The sequence below is a fragment of the Stenella coeruleoalba genome (assembly GCF_951394435.1).
Source record: "Stenella coeruleoalba genome assembly, contig: scaffold_50, whole genome shotgun sequence".
In the NCBI taxonomy this organism is placed as follows: domain Eukaryota; kingdom Metazoa; phylum Chordata; class Mammalia; order Artiodactyla; family Delphinidae; genus Stenella; species Stenella coeruleoalba.
In genome coordinates, this window is record NW_027645987.1 from 438,790 (window position 1) to 465,795 (window position 27,006).

At 43.8% G+C, this 27,006-nt stretch overlaps 1 long non-coding RNA gene across 16 annotated transcripts in view; it reads right to left on the reverse strand.

Moving 5' to 3' along the window:
- LOC307181410 overlaps positions 1-27,006 on the reverse strand; it is a 1,574,020-nt gene that overhangs the window by 271,928 nt on the left and 1,275,086 nt on the right. The window contains exon 3 of one of the 16 annotated variants that reach the window (XR_013826708.1): positions 14,342-14,419. The exons of the other annotated variants lie outside the window; for them this stretch is intronic. This is a non-coding gene — a long non-coding RNA (uncharacterized lncRNA). The remainder of the gene's footprint in view (positions 1-14,341; positions 14,420-27,006) is intronic. 16 annotated transcript variants of the gene reach the window in all.

Here is a 27,006-nt window from a genome sequence, read left to right on the forward strand (position 1 = left end):
AATTAAAATCAAAAAGACACAGCCACCCCAAAGTTTGGAACGGCTCTGTTTACAAGAACCTCGTTTACAGTACAAGTTCAACATCGCAGAAAGTGAAAAATGGATAAAGAAGTTGTGGTATTTACTTACAAAGCAATATCACTCAGCAATGAAATCTGTGTCATCAGGCCCGTAGCAGCACAATGAGTAGATTCAGGTACGATGATTCTAACTGAAATAAGTCACACAGAAAAAGAAACATCATAAGATATCACTAATACACGGAATGTAAACTTGGCTACACAGGAACTGCATTCCAAAACAGAACAGCGTCTCAAATTTAGAAAACCAACTTATGCTTGCTTAAGGGGAAAGGTGAGTTGGGGTGCTGCATAAAACCAGAGATTGAAATGAGCACAGATAAAGTTCCTTAAGCCAAATATGGAATAGACAAGAGCTACTCCTTGCTCAACGAAATGGACTCAAAACCCCATATTAAACCCCTAAGAATGTACCTGACTAGTAAGTATCTTAAAACCTATGGATTGCTATGTCTCCAAAAGAGAATCAAGCGTGTGTACAGGGGCATAAACCCAGCAGTGATAGGATTGGAGAGGTTCGGTGAGCAAATGAAGACCCTTTGAAGTCATATTGCATGGTACCCATTACACGGGTCTCAACTCTCCAGGTTTAAGGTATTCTTCCTTCAGCTAAAACATGCATGTGGAACCCAGAGTATGATCAACCATGTGAACGGGAGACGTGTTCAAATATGTCTCAGTTTTCCTCCCATGGTACTCGGGTGCAACATTCCAGACGCTTTACTAACACTCTCCCGACTTGGAGAGTCAGTCCCTTTAACCTCGTGTTTGGCCCAGTTTGCAATTTCTGCGGAAGATGAACAGGAATAGCGAGAACCAATGAGAGGCTAGCTGGAGGTGTCTGGACGGGCAAATTTAACTCTCATTTCCCACCAGGAAGAGGAATTAACCAAAGGCTCAGCATGCCGGGCCGGAACCAGATTAGGGCCTGAAGCCATCCTGCGGTGTTGCGGCCAGGTCACAAGAAAGCGAGTTGAAGAAAGGAGCTCAGGGGCACTGTAATTCACAAACCTGCAGAGTTATAAATGACAGCTATCGTCCAAAAATAGACTGAAGTAAGGCTGCCAAGAGGACTTGAAAGCGGGGCAGAATTGCAGGAAACCGATTTCAGGAGGTAGACTGGAATTGCACTGAAAGCATAGGAAAAGAGGCAGAACGTCCACAATGATGCACTTGGCCAAAAAGGGCGTATGCGTTTTTTCCTGAATATATTCAGGAAAAAACGCATACGCCCTTTTTGGCCAACCAAGCAAGCTTGCAAAGGAAATCTGCACTACAGTGAAGTCTCACTTCCCCCCCGGTCAAAAGGGCCATCTGAAAAAAGTGTAAAATCCAGAAAGGCAACAGGCCATTGAGAACTGGGAGCCTTGTTATGCTGATGGGCGGGATGTAAATTGCCAACAGACACTTGGGAGAAGTGTATGGTGTTTCCTGAAACATCTAAAAAACAAAGCAACAGAGCCTAGGGCACTTCCACTTATGGTCCTATAGCTTAGGGAAATTAAAATCAAAAAGACACAGCCACCCCAAAGTTTGGAACGGCTCTGTTTACAAGAACCTCGTTTACAGTAAAAGTTCAACATCCCAGAAAGTGAAAAATGGATAAAGAACTTGTGGTACTTACGTACAATGCAGTATCACTCAGCAATGAAATCTATGTCATCAGGCCCTTAGCATCACAATGAGTGGATTCAGGTATGATGATTCTAACTGAAATAAGTCACACAGAAAAAGAAACATCATAAGATATCAGTAATACACGGAATGTAAACTTGGCTACACAGGAACTGAATTACAGAACAGAACAGGGTCTCAAATTTAGAAAACCAACTTATGCTTGCTTAAGGGTAAAGGTGAGTTGGGGTGCTGCATAAAACCAGAGATTGAAATGAGCACAGATAAAGTTCCTTAAGTCAAATATGGAATAGACAAGAGCTACTCCTTGCTCAACGAAATGGACTCAACACCGCATATTAAACGCCTAAGAATGTACCTGACTAGTAAGTATCTTAAAACCTATGCATTGCTATGTCTCTGAAAGAGAATCAAGCATGTGTACAGGGGCATAAACGCAGCAGTGATAGGATTGGAGAAGTTTGGTGAGCAAATGAAGACCCTTTGAAGTCATATTGCATGGTACCCATTACACGGGGCTTAACTCTCCAGGTTTAAGGTATTCTTCCTTCAGCTAAAACATGCATGTGGAACCCAAGTATGATCAACCATGTGAACGGGAGACGTGTTCAAATATGTCTCAGTTTTCCTCCCCTGGTACTCGGGTGCAACATTCCAGACGCTTTACTAACACTCTCCCCACTTGGAGAGTCAGCGCCTTTAACCTCCTGTTTGGCCCAGTTTGCAATTTTTGCGGAAGATGAACAGGAATAGCGAGAACCAATGAGAGACTAGCTGGAGGTGTCTGGACGGGCAAATTTAACTCTCATTTCCCACCAGGAAGAGGAAATAACCAAAGGATCAGCGTGCCATGCCGGAACCAGATTAGGGCCTGAAGCCATCCTGCCGTGTTGCGGCCAGGTCACAAGAAAGCGAGTTGAAGAAAGGAGCTCAGGGGCACTGTAATTCACAAAGCTGCAGAGTTATAAATGACAGCTATCGTCCAAAAATAGACTGAAGTAAGGCTGCCAAGAGGACTTGAAGGCGGGGCAGAATTGCAGGAAACCGATTTCAGGAGGTAGACTGGAATTGCATTGAAAGCATAGGAAAAGAGGCAGAACGTCCACAATGATGCACTTGGCCAAAAAGGGCGTATGCGTTTTTTCCTGAATATATTCAGGAAAAAACGCATACGCCCTTTTTGGCCAACCAAGCAAGCTTGCAAAGGAAATCTGCACTACAATGAAGTCTCACTTCCCCCCGGTCAAAAGGGCCATCTGAAAAAAGTGTAAAATCCAGAAAGGCAGGACAGGCCATGGAGAACTGGGAGCCTTGTTATGCTGATGGGCGGGATGTAAATTGCCAACAGACACTCGGGAGAAGTGTATGGTGTTTCCTGAAACATCTAAAAAACAAAGCAACAGAGCCTAGGGCACTGCCACTTATGGTCCTATAGCTTAGGGAAATTAAAATCAAAAAGACACAGCCACCCCAAAGTTTGGGACGCCTCTGTTTACAAGAACCTCGTTTACAGTACAAGTTCAACATCGCAGAAAGTGAAAAATGGATAAAGAAGTTGTGGTATTTACTTACAAAGCAATATCACTCAGCAATGAAATCTGTGTCATCAGGCCCTTAGCAGCACAATGAGTGGATTCAGGTATGATGATTCTAACTGAAGTAACTCACACAGAAAAAGAAACATCATAAGATATCAGTAATACACGGAATGTAAACTTGGCTACACAGGAACTGAATTACAGAACAGAACAGGGTCTCAAATTTAGAAAACCAACTTATGCTTGCTTAAGGGTAAAGGTGAGTTGGGGTGCTGCATAAAACCAGAGATTGAAATGAGCACAGATAAAGTTCCTTAAGTCAAATATGGAATAGACAAGAGCTACTCCTTGCTCAACGAAATGGACTCAACACCGCATATTAAACGCCTAAGAATGTACCTGACTAGTAAGTATCTTAAAACCTATGGATTGCTATGTCTCCGAAAGAGAATCAAGCATGTGTACAGGGGCATAAACGCAGCAGTGATAGGATTGGAGAGGTTTGGTGAGCAAATGAAGAGCCTTTGAAGTCATATTGCATGGTACCCATTACACGGGTCTCAACTCTCCAGGTTTAAGGTATTCTTCCTTCAGCTAAAACATGCATGTGGAACCCAAGTATGATCAACCATGTGATCGGGAGACGTGTTCAAATATGTCTCAGTTTTCGTACCCTGGTACTCGGGTGCAACATTCCAGACGCTTTACTAACACTCTCCCGACTTGGAGAGTCAGTCCCTTTAACCTCCTGTTTGGCCCAGTTTGCAATTTCTGCGGAAGATGAACAGGAATAGCGAGAACCAATGAGAGGCTAGCTGGAGGTGTCTGGACGGGCAAATTTAACTCTCATTTCCCAACAGGAAGAGGAAATAACCAAAAGCTCAGCGTGCCGTGCCGGAACCAGATTAGGGCCTGAAGCCATCCTGCGGTGTTGCGGCCAGGTCACAAGAAAGCGAGTTGAAGAAAGGAGCTCAGGGGCACTGTAATTCACAAACCTGCAGAGTTATAAATGACAGCTATCGTCCAAAAATAGACTGAAGTAAGGCTGCCAAGAGGACTTGAAAGCGGGGCAGAATTGCAGGAAACCGATTTCAGGAGGTAGACTGGAATTGCATTGAAAGCATAGGAAAAGAGGCAGAACGTCCACAATGATGCACTTGGCCAAAAAGGGCGTATGCGTTTTTTCCTGAATATATTCAGGAAAAAACGCATACGCCCTTTTTGGCCAACCAAGCAAGCTTGCAAAGGAAATCTGCACTACAATGAAGTCTCACTTCCCCCCGGTCAAAAGGGCCATCTGAAAAAAGTGTAAAATCCAGAAAGGCAGGACAGGCCATGGAGAACTGGGAGCCTTGTTATGCTGATGGGCGGGATGTAAATTGCCAACAGACACTCGGGAGAAGTGTATGGTGTTTCCTGAAACATCTAAAAAACAAAGCAACAGAGCCTAGGGCACTGCCACTTATGGTCCTATAGCTTAGGGAAATTACAATCAAAAAGACACAGCCACCCCAAAGTTTGGGACGCCTCTGTTTACAAGAACCTCGTTTACAGTACAAGTTCAACATCGCAGAAAGTGAAAAATGGATAAAGAAGTTGTGGTATTTACTTACAAAGCAATATCACTCAGCAATGAAATCTATGTCATCAGGCCCTTAGCATCACAATGAGTGGATTCAGGTATGATGATTCTAACTGAAATAAGTCACACAGAAAAAGAAACATCTTAAGATATCAGTAATACACGGAATGTAAACTTGGCTACACAGGAACTGAATTACAGAACAGAACAGGGTCTCAAATTTAGAAAACCAACTTATGCTTGCTTAAGGGTAAAGGTGAGTTGGGGTGCTGCATAAAACCAGAGATTGAAATGAGCACAGATAAAGTTCCTTAAGCCAAATATGGAATAGGCAAGAGCTACTCCTTGCTCAACGAAATGGACTCAAAACCCCATATTAAACCCCTAAGAATGTACCTGACTAGTAAGTATCTTAAAACCTATGGATTGCTATGTCTCCAAAAGAGAATCAAGCGTGTGTACAGGGGAATAAACGCAGCAGTGATAGGATTGGAGAGGTTCGGTGAGCAAATGAAGACCCTTTGAAGTCATATTGCATGGTACCCATTACACGGGTCTCAACTCTCCAGGTTTAAGGTATTCTTCCTTCAGCTAAAACATGCATGTGGAACCCAAGTATGATCAACCATGTGAACAGGAGACGTGTTCAAATATGTCTCAGTTTTCCTCCCCTGGTACTCGGGTGCAACATTCCAGACGCTTTACTAACACTCTCCCCACTTGGAGAGTCAACGCCTTTAACCTCCTGTTAGGCCCAGTTTGCAATTTCTGCGGAAGATGAACAGGAATAGCGAGAACCAATGAGAGACTAGCTGGAGGTGTCTGGACGGGCAAATTTAACTCTCATTTCCGACCAGGAAGAGGAAATAACCAAAGGCTCAGCGTGCCGTGCCGGAACCAGATTAGGGCCTGAAGCCATCCTGCGGTGTTGCGGCCAGGTCACAAGAAAGCGAGTTGAAGAAAGGAGCTCAGGGGCACTGTAATTCACAAACCTGCAGAGTTATAAATGACAGCTATCATCCAAAAATAGACTGAAGTAAGGCTGCCAAGAGGACTTGAAAGCGGGGCAGAATTGCAGGAAACCGATTTCAGGAGGTAGACTGGAATTGCATTGAAAGCATAAGAAAAGAGGCAGAACGTCCACAATGATGCACTTGGCCAAAAAGGGCGTATGCGTTTTTTCCTGAATATATTCAGGAAAAAACGCATACGCCCTTTTTGGCCAACCAAGCAAGCTTGCAAAGGAAATCTGCACTACAATGAAGTCTCACTTCCCCCCGGTCAAAAGGGCCATCTGAAAAAAGTGTAAAATCCAGAAAGGCAGGACAGGCCATGGAGAACTGGGAGCCTTGTTATGCTGATGGGCGGGATGTAAATTGCCAACAGACACTCGGGAGAAGTGTATGGTGTTTCCTGAAACATCTAAAAAACAAAGCAACAGAGCCTAGGGCACTGCCACTTATGGTCCTATAGCTTAGGGAAATTAAAATCAAAAAGACACAGCCACCCCAAAGTTTGGGACGCCTCTGTTTACAAGTACCTCGTTTACAGTACAAGTTCAACATCGCAGAAAGTGAAAAATGGATAAAGAAGTTGTGGTATTTACTTACAAAGCAATATCACTCAGCAATGAAATCTATGTCATCAGGCCCTTAGCAGCACAATGAGTGGATTCAGGTATGATGATTCTAACTGAAGTAAGTCACACAGAAAAAGAAACATCATAAGATATCAGTAATACACGGAATGTAAACTTGGCTACACAGGACTTGAATTACAGAACAGAACAGGGTCTCAAATTTAGAAAACCAACTTATGCTTGCTTAAGGGTAAAGGTGAGTTGGGGTGCTGCATGAAACCAGAGATTGAAATGAGCACAGATAAATTTCCTTAAGTCAAATATGGAATAGACAAGAGCTACTCCTTGCTCAACGAAATGGACTCAACACCGCATATTAAACGCCTAAGAATGTACCTGACTAGTAAGTATCTTAAAACCTATGGATTGCTATGTCTCCGAAAGAGAATCAAGCATGTGTACAGGGGCATAAACGCAGCAGTGATAGGATTGGAGAGGTTTGGTGAGCAAATGAAGACCCTTTGAAGTCATATTGCATGGTACCCATTACACGGGTCTTAACTCTCCAGGTTTAAGGTATTCTTCCTTCAGCTAAAACATGCATGTGGAACCCAAGTATGATCAACCATGTGAACGGGAGACGTGTTCAAATATGTCTCAGTTTTCCTCCCCTGGTACTCGGGTGCAACATTCCAGACGCTTTACTAACACTCTCCCCACTTGGAGAGTCAGCGCCTTTAACCTCCTGTTTGGCCCAGTTTGCAATTTCTGCGGAAGATGAACAGGAATAGCGAGAACCAATGAGAGACTAGCTGGAGGTGTCTGGACGGGCAAATTTAACTCTCATTTCCCACCAGGAAGAGGAAATAACCAAAGGCTCAGCATGCCGTGCCGGAACCAGATTAGGGCCTGAAGCCATCCTGCGGTGTTGCGGCCAGGTCACAAGAAAGCGAGTTGAAGAAAGGAGCTCAGGGGCACTGTAATTCACAAACCTGCAGAGTTATAAATGACAGCTATCGTCCAAAAATAGACTGAAGTAAGGCTGCCAAGAGGACTTGAAAGCGGGGCAGAATTGCAGGAAACCGATTTCAGGAGGTAGACTGGAATTGCATTGAAAGCATAGGAAAAGAGGCAGAACGTCCACAATGATGCACTTGGCCAAAAAGGGCGTATGCGTTTTTTCCTGAATATATTCAGGAAAAAACGCATACGCCCTTTTTGGCCAACCAAGCAAGCTTGCAAAGGAAATCTGTACTACAATGAAGTCTCACTTCCCCCCGGTCAAAAGGGCCATCTGAAAAAAGTGTAAAATCCAGAAAGGCAGGACAGGCCATGGAGAATTGGGAGCCTTGTTATGATGATGGGCGGGATGTAAATTGCCAACAACCACTCGGGAGAAGTGTATGGTGTTTCCTGAAACATCTAAAAAACAAAGCAACAGAACCTAGGGCACTTCCACTTATGGTCCTATAGCTTAGGGAAATTAAAATCAAAAAGACACAGCCACCCCAAAGTTTGGAACGGCTCTGTTTACAAGAACCTCGTTTACAGTACAAGTTCAACATCGCAGAAAGTGAAAAATGGATAAAGAAGTTGTGGTATTTACTTACAAAGCAATATCACTCAGCAATGAAATCTGTGTCATCAGGCCCTTAGCAGCACAATGAGTGGATTCAGGTATGATGATTCTAACTGAAATAAGTCACACAGAAAAAGAAACATCATAAGATATCAGTAATACACGGAATGTAAACTTGGCTACACAGGAACTGAATTACAGAACAGAACAGGGTCTCAAATTTAGAAAACCAACTTATGCTTGCTTAAGGGGAAAGGTGAGTTGGGGTGCTGCATAAAACCAGAGATTGAAATGAGCACAGATAAAGTTCCTTAAGCCAAATATGCAATAGACAAGAGCTACTCCTTGCTCAACGAAATGGACTCAACACCCCATATTAAACGCCTAAGAATGTTCCTGACTAGTAAGTATCTTAAAACCTATGGATTGCTATGTCTCCAAAAGAGAATCAAGCATGTGTACAGGGGCATAAACGCAGCAGTGATAGGATTGGAGAGGTTCGGTGAGCAAATGAAGACCCTTTGAAGTCATATTGCATGGTACCCATTCCACGGGTTTCAACTACCCAGGTTTAAGGTATTCTTCCTTCAGCTAAAACATGCATGTGGAACCTAGAGTATGATCAACCATGTGATCGGGAGACGTGTTAAATATGTCTCAGTTTTCGTACCCTGGTACTCGGGTGCAACATTCCAGACGCTTTACTAACACTCTCCCGACTTGGAGAGTCAGTCCCTTTAACCTCCTGTTTGGCCCAGTTTGCAATTTCTGCGGAAGATGAACAGGAATAGCGAGAACCAATGAGAGACTAGCTGGAGGTGTCTGGACGGGCAAATTTAACTCTCATTTCCCACCAGGAAGAGGAATTAACCAAAGGCTCAGCGTGCCGTGCCGGAGCCAGATTAGGGCCTGAAGCCATCCTGCGGTGTTGCGGCCAGGTCACAAGAAAGCGAGTTGAAGAAAGGAGCTCAGGGGCACTGTAATTCACAAACCTGCAGAGTTATAAATGACAGCTATCGTCCAAAAATAGACTGAAGTAAGGCTGCCAAGAGGACTTGAAAGCGGGGCAGAATTGCAGGAAACCGATTTCAGGAGGTAGACTGGAATTGCATTGAAAGCATAGGAAAAGAGGCAGAACGTCCACAATGATGCACTTGGCCAAAAAGGGCGTATGCGTTTTTTCCTGAATATATTCAGGAAAAAACGCATACGCCCTTTTTGGCCAACCAAGCAAGCTTGCAAAGGAAATCTGCACTACAATGAAGTCTCACTTCCCCCCGGTCAAAAGGGCCATCTGAAAAAAGTGTAAAATCCAGAAAGGCAGGACAGGCCATGGAGAACTGGGAGCCTTGTTATGCTGATGGGCGGGATGTAAATTGCCAACAACCACTGGGGAGAAGTGTATGGTGTTTCCTGAAACATCTAAAAAACAAAGCAACAGAGCCTAGGGCACTTCCACTTATGGTCCTATAGCTTAGGGAAATTAAAATCAAAAAGACACAGCCACCCCAAAGTTTGGAATGGCTCTGTTTACAAGAACCTCGTTTACAGTACAAGTTCAACATCGCAGAAAGTGAAAAATGGATAAAGAACTTGTGGTACTTACGTACAATGCAGTATCACTCAGCAATGTAATCTATGTCATCAGGCCCATAGCAGCATAATGAGTGGATTCAGGTACGATGATTCTAACTGAAATAAGTCACACAGAAAAAGAAACATCATAAGATATCACTAATACACGGAATGTAAACTTGGCTACACAGGAACTGCATTCCAAAACAGAACAGGTTCTCAAATTTAGAAAACCAACTTATGCTTGCTTAAGGGGAAAGGTGAGTTGGGGTGCTGCATAAAACCAGAGATTGAAATGAGCACAGATAAAGTTCCTTAAGCCAAATATGGAATAGACAAGAGCTACTCCTTGCTCAACGAAATGGACTCAACACCCCATATTAAACGCCTAAGAATGTACCTGACTAGTAAGTATCTTAAAACCTATGGATTGCTATGTCTCCGAAAGAGAATCAAGCATGTGTACAGGGGCATAAACGCAGCAGTGATAGGATTGGAGAGGTTCGATGAGCAAATGAAGACCCTTTGAAGTCATATTGCATGGTACCCATTCCACGGGTTTCAACTACCCAGGTTTTAGGTATTCTTCCTTCAGCTAAAATATGCATGTGGAACCCAGAGTATGATCAACCATGTGATCGGGAGACGTGTTCAAATATGTCTCAGTTTTCCTCCCCTGGTACTCGGGTGCAACATTCCAGACGCTTTACTAACACTCTCCCCACTTGGAGAGTCAGTCCCTTTAACCTCCTGTTTGGCCCAGTTTGCAATTTCTGCGGAAGATGAACAGGAATAGCGAGAACCAATGAGAGGCTAGCTGGAGGTGTCTGGACGGGCAAATTTAACTCTCTTTTCCCAACAGGAAGAGGAAATAACCAAAGGCTCAGCGTGCCGTACCGGAACCAGATTAGGGCCTGAATCCATCTTGCGGTGTTGCGGCCAGCTCAAAAGAAAGCGAGTTGAAGAAAGGAGCTCAGGGGCACTATAATTCACAAACCTGCAGAGTTATAAATGACAGCTATCGTCCAAAAATATACTGAAGTAAGGCTGCCAAGAGGACTTGCAAGCGGGGCAGAATTGCAGGAAACCGATTTCAGGAGGTAGACTGGAATTGCATTGAAAGCATAGGAAAAGAGGCAGAACGTCCACAATGATGCACTTGGCCAAAAAGTGCGTATGCGTTTTTTCCTGAATATATTCAGGAAAAAACGCATACGCCCTTTTTGGCCAACCAAGCAAGCTTGCAAAGGAAATCTGCACTACAATGAAGTCTCACTTCCCCCCGGTCAAAAGGGCCATCTGAAAAAAGTGTAAAATCCAGAAAGGCAGGACAGGCCATGGAGAACTGGGAGCCTTGTTATGCTGATTGGCGGATGTAAATTGCCAACAGACACTCGGGAGAAGTGTATGGTGTTTCCTGAAACATCTAAAACACAAAGCAACAGAACCTAGGGCACTGCCACTTATGGTCCTATAGCTTAGGGAAATTAAAATCAAAAAGACACAGCCACCCCAAAGTTTGGAACGGCTCCGTTTACAAGAACCTCGTTTACAGTACAAGTTCAACATCGCAGAAAGTGAAAAATGGATAAAGAAGTTGTGGTATTTACTTACAAAGCAATATCACTCAGCAATGAAATCTGTGTCATCAGGCCCTTAGCAGCACAATGAGTGGATTCAGGTATGATGATTCTAACTGAAGTAAGTCACACAGAAAAAGAAACATCATAAGATATCAGTAATACACGGAATGTAAACTTGGCTACACAGGAACTGAATTACAGAACAGAATAGGGTCTCAAATTTAGAAAACCAACTTATGCTTGCTTAAGGGTAAAGGTGAGTTGGGGTGCTGCATAAAACCAGAGATTGAAATGAGCACAGATAAAGTTCCTTAAGTCAAATATGGAATAGACAAGAGCTACTCCTTGCTCAACGAATTGGACTCAACACCGCATATTAAACGCCTAAGAATGTACCTGACTAGTAAGTATCTTAAAACCTATGGATTGCTATGTCTCCGAAAGAGAATCAAGCATGTGTACAGGGGCATAAACGCAGCAGTGATAGGATTGGAGAGGTTCGGTGAGCAAATGAAGACCCTTTGAAGTCATATTGCATGGTACCCATTACACGGGTCTTAACTCTCCAGGTTTAAGGTATTCTTCCTTCAGCTAAAACATGCATGTGGAACCCAAGTATGATCAACCATGTGAACGGGAGACGTGTTCAAATATGTCTCAGTTTTCCTCCCCTGGTACTCGGGTGCAACATTCCAGACGCTTTACTAACACTCTCCCCACTTGGAGAGTCAGCGCCTTTAACCTCCTGTTTGGCCCAGTTTGCAATTTCTGCGGAAGATGAACAGGAATAGCGAGAACCAATGAGAGGCTAGCTGGAGGTGTCTGGACGGGCAAATTTAACTCTCATTTCCCACCAGGAAGAGGAAATAACCAAAGGCTCAGCGTGCCGTGCCGGAACCAGATTAGGGCCTGAAGCCATCCTGCGGTGTTGCGGCCAGCTCAAAAGAAAGCGAGTTGAAGAAAGGAGCTCAGGGGCACTGTAATTCACAAACCTGCAGAGTTATAAATGACAGCTATCGTCCAAAAATAGACTGAAGTAAGGCTGCCAAGAGGACTTGAAAGCGGGGCAGAATTGCAGGAAACCGATTTCAGGAGGTAGACTGGAATTGCATTGAAAGCATAGGAAAAGAGGCAGAACGTCCACAATGATGCACTTGGCCAAAAAGGGCGTATGCGTTTTTTCCTCAATATATTCAGGAAAAAACGCATACGCCCTTTTTGGCCAACCAAGCAAGCTTGCAAAGGAAATCTGCACTACAATGAAGTCTCACTTCCCCCCGGTCAAAAGGGCCATCTGAAAAAAGTGTAAAATCCAGAAAGGCAGGACAGGCCATGGACAACTGGGAGCCTTGTTATGCTGATGGGCGGGATGTAAATTGCCAACAACCACTCGGGAGAAGTGTATGGTGTTTCCTGAAACATCTAAAAAACAAAGCAACAGAGCCTAGAGCACTTCCACTTATGGTCCTATAGCTTAGGGAAATTAAAATCAAAAAGACACAGCCACCCCAAAGTTTGGGACGCCTCCGTTTACAAGAACCTCGTTTACCGTACAAGTTCACTATCACAGAAAGTGAAAAATGGATAAAGAACTTGTGGTACTTACGTACAATGCAGTATCACTCAGCAATGAAATCTATGTCATCAGGCCCGTAGCAGCATAATGAGTGGATTCAGGTACGATGATTCTAACTGAAATAAGTCACACAGAAAAAGAAACATCATAAGATATCACTAATACACGGAATGTAAACTTGGCTACACAGGAACTGCATTCCAAAACAGAACAGGTTCTCAAATTTAGAAAACCAACTTATGCTTGCTTAAGGGGAAAGGTGAGTTGGGGTGCTGCATAAAACCAGAGATTGAAATGAGCACAGATAAAGTTCCTTAAGCCAAATATGGAATAGACAAGAGCTACTCCTTGCTCAACGAAATGGACTCAACACCCCATATTAAACGCCTAAGAATGTACCTGACTAGTAAGTATCTTAAAACCTATGGATTGCTATGTCTCCGAAAGAGAATCAAGCATGTGTACAGGGGCATAAACGCAGCAGTGATAGGATTGGAGAGGTTCGGTGAGCAAATGAAGACCCTTTGAAGTCATATTGCATGGTACCCATTACACGGGTTTCAACTACCCAGGTTTTAGGTATTCTTCCTTCAGCTAAAATATGCATGTGGAACCCAGAGTATGATCAACCATGTGATCGGGAGACGTGTTCAAATATGTCTCAGTTTTCCTCCCCTGGTACTCGGGTGCAACATTCCAGACGCTTTACTAACACTCTCCCCACTTGGAGAGTCAGTCCCTTTAACCTCCTGTTTGGCCCAGTTTGCAATTTCTGCGGAAGATGAACAGGAATAGCGAGAACCAATGAGAGGCTAGCTGGAGGTGTCTGGACGGGCAAATTTAACTCTCTTTTCCCAACAGGAAGAGGAAATAACCAAAGGCTCAGCGTGCCGTACCGGAACCAGATTAGGGCCTGAAGCCATTTTGCGGTGTTGCGGCCAGCTCAAAAGAAAGCGAGTTGAAGAAAGGAGCTCAGGGGCACTATAATTCACAAACCTGCAGAGTTATAAATGACAGCTATCGTCCAAAAATATACTGAAGTAAGGCTGCCAAGAGGACTTGAATGTGGGGCAGAATTGCAGGAAACCGATTTCAGGAGGTAGACTGGAATTGCATTGAAAGCATAGGAAAAGAGGCAGAACGTCCACAATGATGCACTTGGCCAAAAAGGGCGTATGCGTTTTTTCCTGAATATATTCAGGAAAAAACGCATACGCCCTTTTTGGCCAACCAAGCAAGCTTGCAAAGGAAATCTGCACTACAATGAAGTCTCACTTCCCCCCGGTCAAAAGGGCCATCTGAAAAAAGTGTAAAATCCAGAAAGGCAGGACAGGCCATGGAGAACTGGGAGCCTTGTTATGCTGATGGGCGGGATGTAAATTGCCAACAACCACTCCGGAGAAGTGTATGGTGTTTCCTGAAACATCTAAAAAACAAAGCAACAGAACCTAGGGCACTTCCACTTATGGTCCTATAGATTAGGGAAATTAAAATCAAAAAGACACAGCCACCCCAAAGTTTGGAACGGCTCTGTTTACAAAAACCTCGTTTACAGTACAAGTTCAACATCGCAGAAAGTGAAAAATGGATAAAGAAGTTGTGGTATTTACTTACACAGCAATATCACTCAGCAATGAAATCTGTGTCATCAGGCCCTTAGCAGCACAATGAGTGGATTCAGGTATGATGATTCTAACTGAAATAAGTCACACAGAAAAAGAAACATCATAAGATATCAGTAATACACGGAATGGAAACTTGGCTACACAGGAACTGAATTACAGAACAGAACAGGGTCTCAAATTTAGAAAACCAACTTATGCTTGCTTAAGGGGAAAGGTGAGTTGGGGTGCTGCATAAAACCAGAGATTGAAATGAGCACAGATAAAGTTCCTTAAGCCAAATATGGAATAGACAAGAGCTACTCCTTGCTCAACGAAATGGACTCAACACCCCATATTAAACGCCTAAGAATGTACCTGACTAGTAAGTATCTTAAAACCTATGGATTGCTATGTCTCTGAAAGAGAATCAAGCATGTGTACAGGGGCATAAACGCAGCAGTGATAGGATTGGAGAGGTTCGGTGACTAAATGAAGACCCTTTGAAGTCATATTGCATGGTACCCATTCCACGGGTTTCAACTACCCAGGTTTAAGGTATTCTTCCTTCAGCTAAAACATGCATGTGGAACCTAGAGTATGATCAACCATGTGATCGGGAGATGTGTTCAAATATGTCTCAGTTTTCCTCCCCTGGTACTCGGGTGCAACATTCCAGACGCTTTACTAACACTCTCCCCACTTGGAGAGTCAGTCCCTTTAACCTCCTGTTTGGCCCAGTTTGCAATTTCTGCGGAAGATGAACAGGAATAGCGAGAACCAATGAGAGGCTAGCTGGAGGTGTCTGGACGGGCAAATTTAACTCTCATTTCCCACCAGGAAGAGGAATTAACCAAAGGCTCAGTGTGCCGGGCCGGAAGCAGATTAGGGCCTGAAGCCATCCTGCGGTGTTGCGGCCAGGTCACAAGAAAGCGAGTTGAAGAAAGGAGCTCAGGGGCACTATAATTCACAAACCTGCAGAGTTATAAATGACAGCTATCGTCCAAAAATATACTGAAGTAAGGCTGCCAAGAGGACTTGAAAGCGGGGCAGAATTGCAGGAAACCGATTTCAGGAGGTAGACTGGAATTGCATTGAAAGCATAGGAAAAGAGGCAGAACGTCCACTATGATGCACTTGGCCAAAAAGGGCGTATGCGTTTTTTCCTGAATATATTCAGGAAAAAACGCATACGCCCTTTTTGGCCAACCAAGCAAGCTTGCAAAGGAAATCTGCACTACAATGAAGTCTCACTTCCCCCCGGTCAAAAGGGCCATCTGAAAAAAGTGTAAAATCCAGAAAGGCAGGACAGGCCATGGAGAACTGGGAGCCTTGTTATGCTGATGGGCGGGATGTAAATTGCCAACAACCACTCGGGAGAAGTGTATGGTGTTTCCTGAAACATCTAAAAAACAAAGCAACAGAACCTAGGGCACTTCCACTTATGGTCCTATAGCTTAGGGAAATTAAAATCAAAAAGACACAGCCACCCCAAAGTTTGGAACGGCTCTGTTTACAAGAACCTCGTTTACAGTACAAGTTCAACATCGCAGAAAGTGAAAAATGGATAAAGAAGTTGTGGTATTTACTTACAAAGCAATATCACTCAGCAATGAAATCTGTGTCATCAGGCCCTTAGCAGCACAATGAGTGGATTCAGGTATGATGATTCTAACTGAAGTAAGTCACACAGAAAAAGAAACATCATAAGATATCACTAATACACGGAATGTAAACTTGGCTACACAGGAACTGAATTACAGAACAGAACAGGGTCTCAAATTTAGAAAACCAACTTATGCTTGCTTAAGGGTAAAGGTGAGTTGGGGTGCTGCATAAAACCAGAGATTGAAATGAGCACAGATAAAGTTCCTTAAGTCAAATATGGAATAGACAAGAGCTACTCCTTGCTCAACGAAATGGACTCAACACCGCATATTAAACGCCTAAGAATGTACCTGACTAGTAAGTATCTTAAAACCTATGGATTGCTATGTCTCCGAAAGAGAATCAAGCATGTGTACAGGGGCATAAACGCAGCAGTGATAGGATTGGAGAGGTTCGGTGAGCAAATGAAGACCCTTTGAAGTCATATTGCATGGTACCCATTACACGGGTCTTAACTCTCCAGGTTTAAGGTATTCTTCCTTCAGCTAAAACATGCATGTGGAACCCAGAGTATGATCAACCATGTGATCGGGAGACGTGTTCAAATATGTCTCAGTTTTCCTCCCCTGGTACTCGGGTGCAACATTCCAGACGCTTTACTAACACTCTCCCCACTTGGAGAGTCAGTCCCTTTAACCTCCTGTTTGGCCCAGTTTGCAATTTCTTCGGAAGATGAACAGGAATAGCGAGAACCAATGAGAGGCTAGCTGGAGGTGTCTGGACGGGCAAATTTAACTCTCATTTCCAAACAGGAAGTGGAAATAACCAAAGGCTCAGCGTGCCGTACCGGAACCAGATTAGGGCCTGAAGCCATCCTGCGGTGTTGCGGCCAGGTCACAAGAAAGCGAGTTGAAGAAAGGAGCTCAGGGGCACTGTAATTCACAAACCTGCAGAGTTATAAATGACAGCTATCGTCCAAAAATAGACTGAAGTAAGGCTGCCAAGAGGACTTGAAAGCGGGGCAGAATTGCAGGAAACCGATTTCAGGAGGTAGACTGGAATTGCATTGAAAGCATAGGAAAAGAGGCAGAACGTCCACAATGATGCACTTGGCCAAAAAGGGCGTATGCGTTTTTTCCTGAATATATTCAGGAAAAAACGCATACGCCCTTTTTGGCCAACCAAGCAAGCTTGCAAAGGAAATCTGCACTACAATGAAGTCTCACTTCCCCCCGGTCAAAAGGGCCATCTGAAAAAAGTGTAAAATCCAGAAAGGCAACAGGCCATTGAGAACTGGGAGCCTTGTTATGCTGATGGGTGGGATGTAAATTGCCAACTGACACTTGGGAGAAGTGTATGGTGTTTCCTGAAACATCTAAAAAACAAAGCAACAGAGCCTAGGGCACTTCCACTTATGGTCCTATAGCTTAGGGAAATTAAAATCAAAAAGACACAGCCACCCCAAAGTTTGGAACGGCTCTGTTTACAAGAACCTCGTTTACAGTACAAGTTCAACATCGCAGAAAGTGAAAAATGGATAAAGAAGTTGTGGTATTCACTTACAAAGCAATATCACTCAGCAATGAAATCTATGTCATCAGGCCCTTAGCAGCACAATGAGTGGATTCAGGTATGATGATTCTAACTGAAATAAGTCACACAGAAAAAGAAACATCATAAGATATCAGTACTACACGGAATGGAAACTTGGCTACACAGGAACTGAATTACAGAACAGAACAGGGTCTCAAATTTAGAAAAACAACTTATGCTTGCTTAAGGGTAAAGGTGAGTTGGGGTGCTGCATAAAACCAGAGATTGAAATGAGCACAGATAAAGTTCCTTAAGCCAAATATGGAATAGACAAGAGCTACTCCTTGCTCAATGAAATGGACTCAACACCGCATATTAAACGCCTAAGAATGTACCTGACTTGTAAGTATCTTAAAACCTATGGATTGCTATGTCTCCGAAAGAGAATCAAGCATGTGTACAGGGGCATAAACGCAGCAGTGATAGGATTGGAGAGCTTCGGTGAGCAAATGAAGACCCTTTGAAGTCATATTGCATGGTACCCATTCCACGGGTTTGAACTACCCAGGTTTAAGGTATTCTTCCTTCAGCTAAAACATGCATGTGGAACCTAGAGTATGATCAACCATGTGATCGGGAGACGTGTTCAAATATGTCTCAGTTTTCCTCCCCTGGTACTCGGGTGCAACATTCCAGACGCTTTACTAACACTCTCCCCACTTGGAGAGTCAGTCCCTTTAACCTCCTGTTTGGCCCAGTTTGCAATTTCTGCGGAAGATGAACAGGAATAGCGAGAACCAATGAGAGGCTAGCTGGAGGTGTCTGGACGGGCAAATTTAACTCTCATTTCCCACCAGGAAGAGGAATTAACCAAAGGCTCAGCATGCCGGGCCGGAACCAGATTAGGGCCTGAAGCCATCCTGCGGTGTTGCGGCCAGGTCACAAGAAAGCGAGTTGAAGAAAGGAGCTCAGGGGCACTGTAATTCACAAACCTGCAGAGTTATAAATGACAGCTATCATCCAAAAATAGACTGAAGTAAGGCTGCCAAGAGGACTTGAAAGCGGGGCAGAATTGCAGGAAACCGATTTCAGGAGGTAGACTGGAATTGCATTGAAAGCATAGGAAAAGAGGCAGAACGTCCACAATGATGCACTTGGCCAAAAAGGGCGTATGCGTTTTTTCCTGAATATATTCAGGAAAAAACGCATACGCCCTTTTTGGCCAACCAAGCAAGCTTGCAAAGGAAATCTGCACTACAATGAAGTCTCACTTCCCCCCGGTCAAAAGGGCCATCTGAAAAAAGTGTAAAATCCAGAAAGGCAGGACAGGCCATGGAGAACTGGGAGCCTTGTTATGCTGATGGGCGGGATGTAAATTGCCAACAACCACTCAGGAGAAGTGTATGGTGTTTCCTGAAACATCTAAAAAACAAAGCAACAGAACCTAGGGCACTTCCACTTATGGTCCTATAGCTTAGGGAAATTAAAATCAAAAAGACACAGCCACCCCAAAGTTTGGAACGGCTCTGTTTACAAGAACCTCGTTTACAGTACAAGTTCAACATCGCAGAAAGTGAAAAATGGATAAAGAAGTTGTGGTATTTACTTACAAAGCAATATCACTCAGCAATGAAATCTGTGTCATCAGGCCCTTAGCAGCACAATGAGTGGATTCAGGTATGATGATTCTAACTGAAATAAGTCACACAGAAAAAGAAACATCATAAGATATCAGTAATACACGGAATGGAAACTTGGCTACACAGGAACTGAATTACAGAACAGGACAGGGTCTCAAATTTAGAAAACCAACTTATGCTTGCTTAAGGGGAAAGGTGAGTTGGGGTGCTGCATAAAACCAGAGATTGAAATGAGCACAGATAAAGTTCCTTAAGTCAAATATGGAATAGACAAGAGCTACTCCTTGCTCAACGAAATGGACTCAACACCGCATATTAAACGCCTAAGAATGTACCTGACTAGTAAGTATCGTAAAACCTATGGATTGCTATGTCTCCAAAAGAGAATCAAGCGTGTGTACAGGGGCATAAACGCAGCAGTGATAGGATTGGAGAGGTTCGGTGAGCAAATGAAGACCCTTTGAAGTCATATTGCATGGTACCCATTACACGGGTCTCAACTCTCCAGGTTTAAGGTATTCTTCCTTCAGCTAAAACATGCATGTGGAACCCAAGTATGATCAACCATGTGAACGGGAGACGTGTTCAAATATGTCTCAGTTTTCCTCCCCTGGTACTCAGGTGCAACATTCCAGACGCTTTACTAACACTCTCCCCACTTGGAGAGTCAGCGCCTTTAACCTCCTGTTTGGCTCAGTTTGCAATTTCTGCGGAAGATGAACAGGAATAGCGAGAACCAATGAGAGGCTAGCTGGAGGTGTCTGGACGGGCAAATTTAACTCTCATTTCCCACCAGGAAGAGGAAATAACCAAAGGCTCAGTGTGCCATGCCGGAACCAGATTAGGGCCTGAAGCCATCCTGCGGTGTTGCGGCCAGCTCAAAAGAAAGCGAGTTGAAGAAAGGAGCTCAGGGGCACTGTAATTCACAAACCTGCAGAGTTATAAATGACAGCTATCGTCCAAAAATAGACTGAAGTAAGGCTGCCAAGAGGACTTGAAAGCGGGTCAGAATTGCAGGAAACCGATTTCAGGAGGTAGACTGGAATTGCATTGAAAGCATAGGAAAAGAGGCAGAACGTCCACAATGATGCACTTGGCCAAAAAGGGCGTATGCATTTTTTCCTGAATATATTCAGGAAAAAACGCATACGCCCTTTTTGGCCAACCAAGCAAGCTTGCAAAGGAAATCTGCACTACAATGAAGTCTCACTTCCCCCCGGTCAAAAGGGCCATCTGAAAAAAGTGTAAAATCCAGAAAGGCAGGACAGGCCATGGAGAACTGGGAGCCTTGTTATGCTGATGGGCGGGATGTAAATTGCCAACAACCACTCGGGAGAAGTGTATGGTGTTTCCTGAAACATCTAAAAAACAGAGCAACAGAACCTAGGGCACTTCCACTTATGGTCCTATAGCTTAGGGAAATTAAAATCAAAAAGACACAGCCACCCCAAAGTTTGGAACGGCTCTGTTTACAAGAACCTCGTTTACAGTACAAGTTCAACATCGCAGAAAGTGAAAAATGGATAAAGAAGTTGTGGTATTTACTTACAAAGCAATATCACTCAGCAATGAAATCTATGTCATCAGGCCCGTAGCAGCATAATGAGTGGATTCAGGTATGATGATTCTAACTGAAATAAGTCACACAGAAAAAGAAACATCATAAGATATCACTAATACACGGAATGTAAACTTGGCTACACAGGAACTGCATTCCAAAACAGAAGAGGGTCTCAAATTTAGAAAACCAACTTATGCTTGCTTAAGGGTAAAGGTGAGTTGGGGTGCTGCATAAAACCAGAGATTGAAATGAGCACAGATAAAGTTCCTTAAGTCAAATATGGAATAGACAAGAGCTACTCCTTGCTCAACGAAATGGACTCAACACCGCATATTAAACGCCTAAGAATGTACCTGACTAGTAAGTATCGTAAAACCTATGGATTGCTATGTCTCCAAAAGAGAATCAAGCGTGTGTACAGGGGCATAAACGCAGCAGTGATAGGATTGGAGAGGTTCGGTGAGCAAATGAAGACCCTTTGAAGTCATATTGCATGGTACCCATTACACGGGTCTCAACTCTCCAGGTTTAAGGTATTCTTCCTTCAGCTAAAACATGCATGTGGAACCCAAGTATGATCAACCATGTGAACGGGAGACGTGTTCAAATATGTCTCAGTTTTCCTCCCCTGGTACTCAGGTGCAACATTCCAGACGCTTTACTAACACTCTCCCCACTTGGAGAGTCAGCGCCTTTAACCTCCTGTTTGGCTCAGTTTGCAATTTCTGCGGAAGATGAACAGGAATAGCGAGAACCAATGAGAGGCTAGCTGGAGGTGTCTGGACGGGCAAATTTAACTCTCATTTCCCACCAGGAAGAGGAAATAACCAAAGGCTCAGTGTGCCGTGCCGGAACCAGATTAGGGCCTGAAGCCATCCTGCGGTGTTGCGGCCAGCTCAAAAGAAAGCGAGTTGAAGAAAGGAGCTCAGGGGCACTGTAATTCACAAACCTGCAGAGTTATAAATGACAGCTATCGTCCAAAAATAGACTGAAGTAAGGCTGCCAAGAGGACTTGAAAGCGGGGCAGAATTGCAGGAAACCGATTTCAGGAGGTAGACTGGAATTGCATTGAAAGCATAGGAAAAGAGGCAGAACGTCCACAATGATGCACTTGGCCAAAAAGGGCGTATGCGTTTTTTCCTGAATATATTCAGGAAAAAACGCATACGCCCTTTTTGGCCAACCAAGCAAGCTTGCAAAGGAAATCTGCACTACAATGAAGTCTCACTTCCCCCCGGTCAAAAGGGCCATCTGAAAAAAGTGTAAAATCCAGAAAGGCAGGACAGGCCATGGAGAACTGGGAGCCTTGTTATGCTGATGGGCGGGATGTAAATTGCCAACAACCACTCGGCAGAAGTGTATGGTGTTTCCTGAAACATCTAAAAAACAAAGCAACAGAACCTAGGGCACTTCCACTTATGGTCCTATAGCTTAGGGAAATTAAAATCAAAAAGACACAGCCACCCCAAAGTTTGGGACGCCTCTGTTTACAAGAACCTCGTTTACAGTACAAGTTCAACATCGCAGAAAGTGAAAAATGGACAAAGAAGTTGTGGTATTTACTTACAAAGCAATATCACTCAGCAATGAAATCTGTGTCATCAGGCCCTTAGCAGCACAATGAGTGGATTCAGGTATGATGATTCTAACTGAAATAAGTCACACAGAAAATGAAACATCATAAGATATCACTAATACACGGAATGTAAACTTCGCTACACAGGAACTGAATTACAGAACAGAACAGGGTCTCAAATTTAGAAAACCAACTTATGCTTGCTTAAGGGTAAAGGTGAGTTGGGGTGCTGCATAAAACCAGAGATTGAAATGAGCACAGATAAAGTTCCTTAAGTCAAATATGGAATAGACAAGAGCTACTCCTTGCTCAACGAAATGGACTCAACACCGCATATTAAACGCCTAAGAATGTACCTGACTAGTAAGTATCGTAAAACCTATGGATTGCTATGTCTCCAAAAGAGAATCAAGCGTGTGTACAGGGGCATAAACGCAGCAGTGATAGGATTGGAGAGGTTCGGTGAGCAAATGAAGACCCTTTGAAGTCATATTGCATGGTACCCATTACACGGGTCTCAACTCTCCAGGTTTAAGGTATTCTTCCTTCAGCTAAAACATGCATGTGGAACCCAAGTATGATCAACCATGTGAACGGGAGACGTGTTCAAATATGTCTCAGTTTTCCGCCCCTGGTACTCAGGTGCAACATTCCAGACGCTTTACTAACACTCTCCCCACTTGGAGAGTCAGCGCCTTTAACCTCCTGTTTGGCTCAGTTTGCAATTTCTGCGGAAGATGAACAGGAATAGCGAGAACCAATGAGAGGCTAGCTGGAGGTGTCTGGACGGGCAAATTTAACTCTCATTTCCCACCAGGAAGAGGAAATAACCAAAGGCTCAGTGTGCCGTGCCGGAACCAGATTAGGGCCTGAAGCCATCCTGCGGTGTTGCGGCCAGCTCAAAAGAAAGCGAGTTGAAGAAAGGAGCTCAGGGGCACTGTAATTCACAAACCTGCAGAGTTATAAATGACAGCTATCGTCCAAAAATAGACTGAAGTAAGGCTGCCAAGAGGACTTGAAAGTGGGGCAGAATTGCAGGAAACCGATTTCAGGAGGTAGACTGGAATTGCATTGAAAGCATAGGAAAAGAGGCAGAACGTCCACAATGATGCACTTGGCCAAAAAGGGCGTATGCGTTTTTTCCTGAATATATTCAGGAAAAAACGCATACGCCCTTTTTGGCCAACCAAGCAAGCTTGCAAAGGAAATCTGCACTACAATGAAGTCTCACTTCCTCCCGGTCAAAAGGGCCATCTGAAAAAAGTGTAAAATCCAGAAAGGCAGGACAGGCCATGGAGAACTGGGAGCCTTGTTATGCTGATGGGCGGGATGTAAATTGCCAAAAACCACTCGGGAGAAGTGTATGGTGTTTCCTGAAACATCTAAAAAACAAAGCAACAGAACCTAGGGCACTTCCACTTATGGTCCTAAAGCTTAGGGAAATTAAAATCAAAAAGACACAGCCACCCCAAAGTTTGGGACACCTCTGTTTACAAGAACCTCGTTTACAGTACAAGTTCAACATCGCAGAAAGTGAAAAATGGATAAAGAAGTTGTGGTATTTACTTACAAAGCAATATCACTCAGCAATGAAATCTGTGTCATCAGGCCCTTAGCAGCACAATGAGTGGATTCAGGTATGATGATTCTAACTGAAATAAGTCACACAGAAAATGAAACATCATAAGATATCAGTAATACACGGAATGTAAACTTGGCTACACAGGAACTGAATTACAGAACAGAACAGGGTCTCAAATTTAGAAAACCAACTTATGCTTGCTTAAGGGTAAAGGTGAGTTGGGGTGCTGCATAAAACCAGAGATTTAAATGAGCACAGATAAAGTTCCTTAAGCCAAATATGGAATAGACAAGAGCTACTCCTTGCTCAACGAAATGGACTCAACACCGCATATTAAACGCCTAAGAATGTACCTGACTAGTAAGTATCTTAAAACCTATGGATTGCTATGTCTCCGAAAGAGAATCAAGCATGTGTACAGGGGCATAAACGCAGCAGTGATAGGTTTGGAGAGGTTCGGTCAGCAAATGAAGACCCTTTGAAGTCATATTGCATGGTACCCATTCCACGGGTTTCAACTACCCAGGTTTTAGGTATTCTTCCTTCAGCTAAAACATGCATGTGGAACCCAGAGTATGATCAACCATGTGATCGGGAGACGTGTTCAAATATGTCTCAGTTTTCCTCCCCTGGTACTCGGGTGCAACAATCCAGACGCTTTACTAACACTCTCCCGACTTGGAGAGTCAGTGTCTTTAACCTCCTGTTTGGCCCAGTTTGCAATTTCTGCGGAAGATGAACAGGAATAGCGAGAACCAATGAGAGACTAGCTGGAGGTGTCTGGACGGGCAAATTTAACTCTCATTTCCCACCAGGAAGAGGAATTAACCAAAGGCTCAGCGTGCCGTGCCGGAACCAGATTAGGGCCTGAAGCCATCCTGCGGTGTTGCGGCCAGGTCACAAGAAAGCGAGTTGAAGAAAGGAGCTCAGGGGCACTGTAATTCACAAACCTGCAGAGTTATAAATGACAGCTATCGTCCAAAAATAGACTGAAGTAAGGCTGCCAAGAGGACTTGAAAGCGGGGCAGAATTGCAGGAAACCGATTTCAGGAGGTAGACTGGAATTGCATTGAAAGCATAGGAAAAGAGGCAGAACGTCCACAATGATGCACTTGGCCAAAAAGGGCGTATGCGTTTTTTCCTGAATATATTCAGGAAAAAACGCATACGCCCTTTTTGGCCAACCAAGCAAGCTTGCAAAGGAAATCTGCACTACAATGAAGTCTCACTTCCCCCCGGTCAAAAGGGCCATCTGAAAAAAGTGTAAAATCCAGAAAGGCAGGACAGGCCATGGAGAACTGGGAGCCTTGTTATGCTGATGGGCGGGATGTAAATTGCCAACAACCACTCGGGAGAAGTGTATGGTGTTTCCTGAAACATCTAAAAAACAAAGCAACAGAACCTAGGGCACTTCCACTTATGGTCCTATAGCTTAGGGAAATTAAAATCAAAAAGACACAGCCACCCCAAAGTTTGGAACGGCTCTGTTTACAAGAACCTCGTTTACAGTACAAGTTCAACATCGCAAAAAGTGAAAAATGGATAAAGAAGTTGTGGTATTTACTTACAAAGCAATATCACTCAGCAATGAAATCTGTGTCATCAGGCCCTTAGCAGCACAATGAGTGGATTCAGGTATGATGATTCTAACTGAAATAAGTCACACAGAAAAAGAAACATCATAAGATATCAGTAATACACGGAATGTAAACTTGGCTACACAGGAACTGAATTACAGAACAGGACAGGGTCTCAAATTTAGAAAACCAACTTATGCTTGCTTAAGGGGAAAGGTGAGTTGGGGTGCTGCATAAAACCAGAGATTGAAATGAGCACAGATAAATTTCCTTAAGTCAAATATGGAATAGACAAGAGCTACTCCTTGCTCAACGAAATGGACTCAACACCGCATATTAAACGCCTAAGAATGTACCTGACTAGTAAGTATCGTAAAACCTATGGATTGCTATGTCTCCAAAAGAGAATCAAGCGTGTGTACAGGGGCATAAACGCAGCAGTGATAGGATTGGAGAGGTTCGGTGAGCAAATGAAGACCCTTTGAAGTCATATTGCATGGTACCCATTACACGGGTCTCAACTCTCCAGGTTTAAGGTATTCTTCCTTCAGCTAAAACATGCATGTGGAACCCAAGTATGATCAACCATGTGAACGGGAGACGTGTTCAAATATGTCTCAGTTTTCCTCCCCTGGTACTCAGGTGCAACATTCCAGACGCTTTACTAACACTCTCCCCACTTGGAGAGTCAGCGCCTTTAACCTCCTGTTTGGCTCAGTTTGCAATTTCTGCGGAAGATGAACAGGAATAGCGAGAACCAATGAGAGGCTAGCTGGAGGTGTCTGGACGGGCAAATTTAACTCTCATTTCCCACCAGGAAGAGGAAATAACCAAAGGCTCAGTGTGCCATGCCGGAACCAGATTAGGGCCTGAAGCCATCCTGCGGTGTTGCGGCCAGCTCAAAAGAAAGCGAGTTGAAGAAAGGAGCTCAGGGGTACTGTAATTCACAAACCTGCAGAGTTATAAATGACAGCTATCGTCCAAAAATAGACTGAAGTAAGGCTGCCAAGAGGACTTGAAAGCGGGGCAGAATTGCAGGAAACCGATTTCAGGAGGTAGACTGGAATTGCATTGAAAGCATAGGAAAAGAGGCAGAACGTCCACAATGATGCACTTGGCCAAAAAGGGCGTATGCGTTTTTTCCTGAATATATTCAGGAAAAAACGCATACGCCCTTTTTGGCCAACCAAGCAAGCTTGCAAAGGAAATCTGCACTACAATGAAGTCTCACTTCCCCATGGTCAAAAGGGCCATCTGAAAAAAGTGTAAAATCCAGAAAGGCAGGACAGGCCATGGAGAACTGGGAGCCTTGTTATGCTGATGGGCGGGATGTAAATTGCCAACAACCACTCGGGAGAAGTGTATGGTGTTTCCTGAAACATCTAAAAAACAAAGCAACAGAACCTAGGGCACTTCCACTTATGGTCCTATAGCTTAGGGAAATTAAAATCAAAAAGACACAGCCACCCCAAAGTTTGGAACGGCTCTGTTTACAAGAACCTCGTTTACAGTACAAGTTCAACATCGCAGAAAGTGAAAAATGGATAAAGAAGTTGTGGTATTTACTTACAAAGCAATATCACTCAGCAATGAAATCTATG